Below are 5,795 nucleotides of genomic sequence, written 5' to 3' on the forward strand. Positions count from 1 at the left end.
TGTTGGTATTCAGTTTCTTACTTCTATAAGCCTATATAACATGCCAAATCCTCCTGGCCAATAATACAAGAGCTTCTTAAGAGTCTGGAAGCACATCGTGAGATTCACATCTATGCAAATAACAATGTATGAAAACAGACAATATTTCTTTATAATGAAAACGTACATGAACATATCTCCTTACATGGAAAATATGTGAATTATTTTAATCCTTTCTCCCAACCTTGGGCTCAGAGGACTTAAATTTGCTGCAGCACCCGACCCATACACACAGAGCTCAGCTGTCAATGACAGCCTCAGGTTCCGGTGAAGTGGCCAGGAAATATTAGTTATGGCTTTTGGCCACTAGAACCTTGTCCACAGCAGGCAGTGTAGACTCCCCCACTGATCACAGGAAATGTCATCTGGAATTTCCCTATGGGTAGAGAAGCTTATGGAGCTGTAAAACAAATCTGTCAGCACTAATAGGTCCTTTGTATGCTAGATCTATTAGCTGTTGATAGTTTTTGTGAAATAATAAAAGCAATTTTCTCCCAAAAAAAACGTTTCTGCTTCAGCTTGATGTTGAGTACACCATCCACCATCTCTCCTAAAAAGCTTCTACAATCTTCCACGGGCTTCCACCGATGACATCATCCTCCAGAGACAGGCAGACAGCCAATCAGCATGTTTTCTGTGCACCCCGGGTTGAAAAACCCGGGTTGCACCATTCATAGTGCAGGCAACCCGGGTCCGACCCGGGAATTACCCCTCGATAAATCCCGGGTTGAAGACCCGGGTTTTTAGACCCGGGATTTTGGACTTGTACCATTCATACTGCACCAAGACCCGGGTCGTTTGAGCTCGCCCCGGCAAAAACCCGGGATTTTGGTGCAGTATGAATGGGGTATAACTTTTGACGGTGTACATCTTACTTAGGCATGTTCACTGACCCCCGTGAACTGCTTTTGGTTTCGGATCTGGGTTAGCTTCGTGTGTTGGTTTTGGCAAAACCGCCCTCGCGTGTTTTGCTTTTGGTTTTAGATCTGTATTTTTTAGAAAAATTTCTAAAATATGCTAAAATCACATAACTTTGCTCTTTTTTTTGTTCCTACATTATTATTAACCTCAATAACACTAATTTCAAGTAATTTGCAGTAAATTTTGCCCACCTCACAGGCAACAAAATTATTTTCATACACTTTCGGACAAATACTGCAGCAACCTGGCTGGATGGTAAGCGACAGAGCAATGACTCAAACACTCGGCAGTTCCTAGCACATCTAGGACACATTGGCACACAGCAGTGGCAGAAAAGAAAAGTGGTGCAAGATGGAATTGTCCTTGGATCATGAGACCAGTTATGGTTCATTTGATCGCTCCACCTGTTTCTTGGATTACTGAGGTAATTCTACAGCTAATACATGGCAATGAGCGCTGACCTCCCCGGGTTGGGTGCTTTTATCAGACCCAGAAGAATCCAGGGTGCCAGACAATGCACTAAAAAGAGCCATTATAATTCCAAGCAAAAAGCGAGTTCATCAGTGAGCTTCGAATCAGCCCCAATTCCTACAAAATTATAATCTAGTTAAGTACCTTTGATGAAAAGTGCAGATTACAAACACTTGATGAAACAGCAGCAAAGTGGAAGGTAATACATATACACGTCTATTTAGACATCCATCTATCTTACATTACTTCTGCAAGCAATGTTGTTCTTTGTTAATAAAACTGTTGTCTTTATACAGTTCAAAAAAATTAAAAATAATCCTCCACTATTCTTTGGATGTTGATAGTAGGAACAGGTAGATACAGCAGATGTGTCACTAGTTCTGGTCAATTCTTTTACAGTAGACAAGATCAGGGGGTAAATGTATCATACTGAGAGTTTTCCGGCGGGATTGAAAATCAGATTCTAGCTTTAATTTTGTAGAATGTACTAAATAAATGATAGCTAGAATCTGTTTTTTCAAACCCGCCGGAAAACTCTCAGCTTGATACTTTTACCCCCAAATGTCAAAATGTTGTGCAGTCATCTGCATCATAAATGGGTGTCTAAGATTTTTGCTAAGCACACTACAGTATATAGAACATGTAGGTAACATTGGCACACAGCGGTAGCTGAAAGGAAAAATGGTGCAAGATGGAATTGTCCTTGGGCCCTCTCACCCACTCATGTTGGATCTTAAAAAGGACATGCACACTAACAAACCAAGCACTTCAGTCACAGAAGTGCCACTCCTTGAGGCTGAAGTGCTTGGTTTGTTTGGGCCCCACAAAACAAGGTAACACTGGGCTTAAGGCACCTAAGTTAACAGTGCTGTTAATGAACTCTACTGTGGCATTATGTTGTTGTCATCATCCTCACCCTCATCAGTGTGTACATCATTCTCACACATTATTAATTCATCACCGCTGGAATCCACCATTACAGAAGTCTCAGTATTTTGATATAATTGGCTGGAAAGGCATTCCTCGTGGAACTTGAAGTTCATTTTTATGAACATCATCTTTTCCACAATTTGAGGAAGTAGCCTCCTACGCCGATCAATGACAAGGATCCCATTGTGCTGAAAACTCTGTCCGAGTACACACTGGAGGGTGGGCAGCTTAGGCAGTGCAAAGCGAGTTGGTACATGGGTCTCCAAATTCCCTTTTTTTCCTCCCGGTATGTAAAGGGACTGTCTGTTGTGTCTATTTCTATGCTGTCGTGAAAATAATCCCCCACCATCCTTTGGATGCTTATAGTAGGATCAGGTGGAGTTACAGCAGAGGTGTCATGTTTTTTGGTCAATTCTTTAAGACCCGACCAGATGTCCAAATTTGGGGCAGAGTCATCTGCATTATCCCTGGGTCTCATGGGAAAGGTAAGATTTTCCTAGCAGTGGTTGAGTAAGAAACTGAAGGAGACACCGTTCTGTCACGTAATATTTGAGCTGTCATCTTGCTCACCAGGAGCTTCTTGCATCTCTTCACATCTGGGTCAGTTGGAAATAAAGAGAAGACATAGCTCTTAAACCGAGGATCAAGCATAGTCACCAAAATGCAGTGATCCGATTTCAAGATTTTGATAACTCTTGGATTCTGGCGAAGCGAATAAAGTACTTGATCTACAAGTCCGTCATACTTAGCGTAATTGCTTTGTTTCATCTCCTCCTTCAGTTTCTCAAGCTGCTTTTCCTAAAGTCTAATTAAGGGAATCACTTGACTCAAGATAGCAGTGTCTGAACTCACTTCACAGGTGACTACTTGGAATGATTTCAGCACCTTGCACAACACGGAAAGTATTCTCCATTGCGCTTGACTAAAATACATCCCCCCTCCTTTCCCAATGTCATGGCTTGTGGAGTAAGCGTGGATGGCTTTTCGCTCTTCCTCCATCTGCAGAAGCATATACAGGGTGAAATTCGACCTTGTCACCACCTCTTGCTTCAGTTGGTGGCAGTGCAAATTAAATTCCTCTTGCAGCTGCTGCAATCTCCTACATGCTGCGGCCGAATACCAGAAATGTCCAGATATTTTACATGCCACAGACAGCATCTCCTGCATGTCCCTGTCATGTTTTAAAAAGTTCTGCACCACCAAGTTTATTGTGAGAGCAAAACAGGGAATGTGATGGAATTCACCCAGCTGTAATGCTCTCACAATATTGGTGGCATTATCAGAAGTGACACATCCTGAGGAGAGTCCAAGCGGGATAAGCCATGTTGCAATGACATTCCTTATTTTTTGTAACAGAATGTCAGCTGTATGCCTGTTAGTGAAGCCGGTGATACACAGAGTAGCCTGCCTCTGACAAATGTGACGTACTTGGGTACATGCTGCTGCTGTTCCTGCTGGTGAAGGCGAATCACCAACCCAGTGGGTTGTCACAGTCATATAATCTTTAGTTTGCCCAGTTCCGCTTGTCCACATATCTGTGGTTAAGTGTTCAGTGGGTAGAATGGCATTTTGTAGCCCAATAAGTTCATTTTTACGAAGCTTCTGGTAGAGGCGAGGAATAGCTTTTCTACTGAAATGGTGTTGTGATGAAATTTGGTAACGGGGACACAAGACCTCAAGTAACTGTCTAAAACCAGCTGCATTAATAGTGGATATTGGATGCAGATCAAATACTAGCATAGTCGCCATGGCGTCTGTGATCTGCTTTGCGACTAGGTGACAGCTTTCATACTTGCTTCTTCTTGCAAAGTTTGTTTATCAGTCAATTGTTGTAAACTACTACTAGTCTTCTTCTTGGTCTGCTTCTGGGATGAAGATTCACCCCCAGCAGCGTCAGCTGCAGTGGGACTAACGCTCAAGAATTCTTCTGAGGAATCCAGGATAGTGGAGGAGTCATCTAGCCTTAGCAACTTGGATGCAGGACTAACTCCGATCGCTACTGAGGATATTGATGAGGAGTGTGATATGGGTGTAGATTGCAGGCGTTGGGATCTAGGTGAGAGAAGGTGATGATGAACTGCTTGTTATTTTTTTAGCATAGGTTTCTGATTTTCCCAACAGCTTGCCATGAACTCACTTCAAATGGCATAACATGGATGAGGTTCCTAGATGGTTAATGTCCCTACCTCGACTGACTGTGGCTTTACATACGCTACAAATGGCTAGACAACTGTTGTCAAGATTTGGCTAAAAATAATTCCACACACAAGAAGTGGATTTTTGGTCTTATGTCCAGACATGACAATGGTCTTCTTCTTATCACGTGCCAGAACTGCTTCCACCGGTGCAGAACTTACACAAACAACATCATCCTCATCAACATCCTCATTAGCACCCTCGTCGGCTACACAAATATCCCCCTCATCCTGTTCCAATTCCAAAGTGGCATCCTCAATTGGTGTATCACCGGCTACACGTGGGCTGTTCAAGCACTCATCGGCAGAAATGCTGAAAGGGGTCTATTTTATAGGTACACTATCAGAATGATCAGGATTACACATAGCACTCGTGGATAGACTCTCCTCAGGGTTTTGTGTCATTTCTGAATCTGAGCATACTGTTACGAGCCGGGACATCACTTCCGGCCAGGACCCGGCCGTTGCCAGGGCAACGGTCGGACGATGAACGTAATCTTTATGCGCTCTGGCAGGCTGTGTAGCCGGGCGCATGCTCACTTGTATTTCACAGCCTGTGGGCTGATTAAAGAGGGCATATTATTTATTAGCCTTCACCTGAGTGTAGGTCCAGGGGCAAGCTCTGATTTGTCTAACGGTATATCAGGCAATTAGCCTGCAAATGTGCACTCAAGCCCTGATTGGTCTGCCTGTGTATTTAAGGCAATGAGGTCTGCAGCCTCACTGCCGGTTATAGCTTCTGCTACCCAGTCTGCTGACCTGCTTTGTTCCTGTTCCTGTCTATTGAACTTCTACTGATTCTCCGTGTATGACCCTTGGCTTGGATTTGGACTTTGCTTGTGAATCTCGTGACACTGACCTCTGGCTTGAATACCGACCTCCCTGTCTGCTCGTGACCCTTGACCCCAGCTTGTATACTGGTACTGTTGTCTGCTGCCGGCCCCTGACCTCTGCTTGGATTCCACTCTGCTTGCCTGGGTTCTCCCCAGCCGGTACACACTTCAAGACCCTCTGTCAGTCCGCAGCCCAGTCTGTCCCCACCATCAGGGGCTCCAGTGAACACCTGACTGGCAGAGTAGACTCCGGGTTGTGTTGTGCCGGCTGGAGTGGCTCCTAACATTATAACCGGCCTTAAACAGACGTTCCGGAGACAAAGTTAAGATGGAAGGAAGTGGAACTTCACCGTCTCCGGCGCAAGCCCTATCGCCTAGCGGGCCATGTGGAATCCCTGTACCAAAT

This window comes from Mixophyes fleayi, chromosome 6 (assembly GCF_038048845.1).
Source record: "Mixophyes fleayi isolate aMixFle1 chromosome 6, aMixFle1.hap1, whole genome shotgun sequence".
Lineage (NCBI taxonomy): Eukaryota > Metazoa > Chordata > Amphibia > Anura > Limnodynastidae > Mixophyes > Mixophyes fleayi.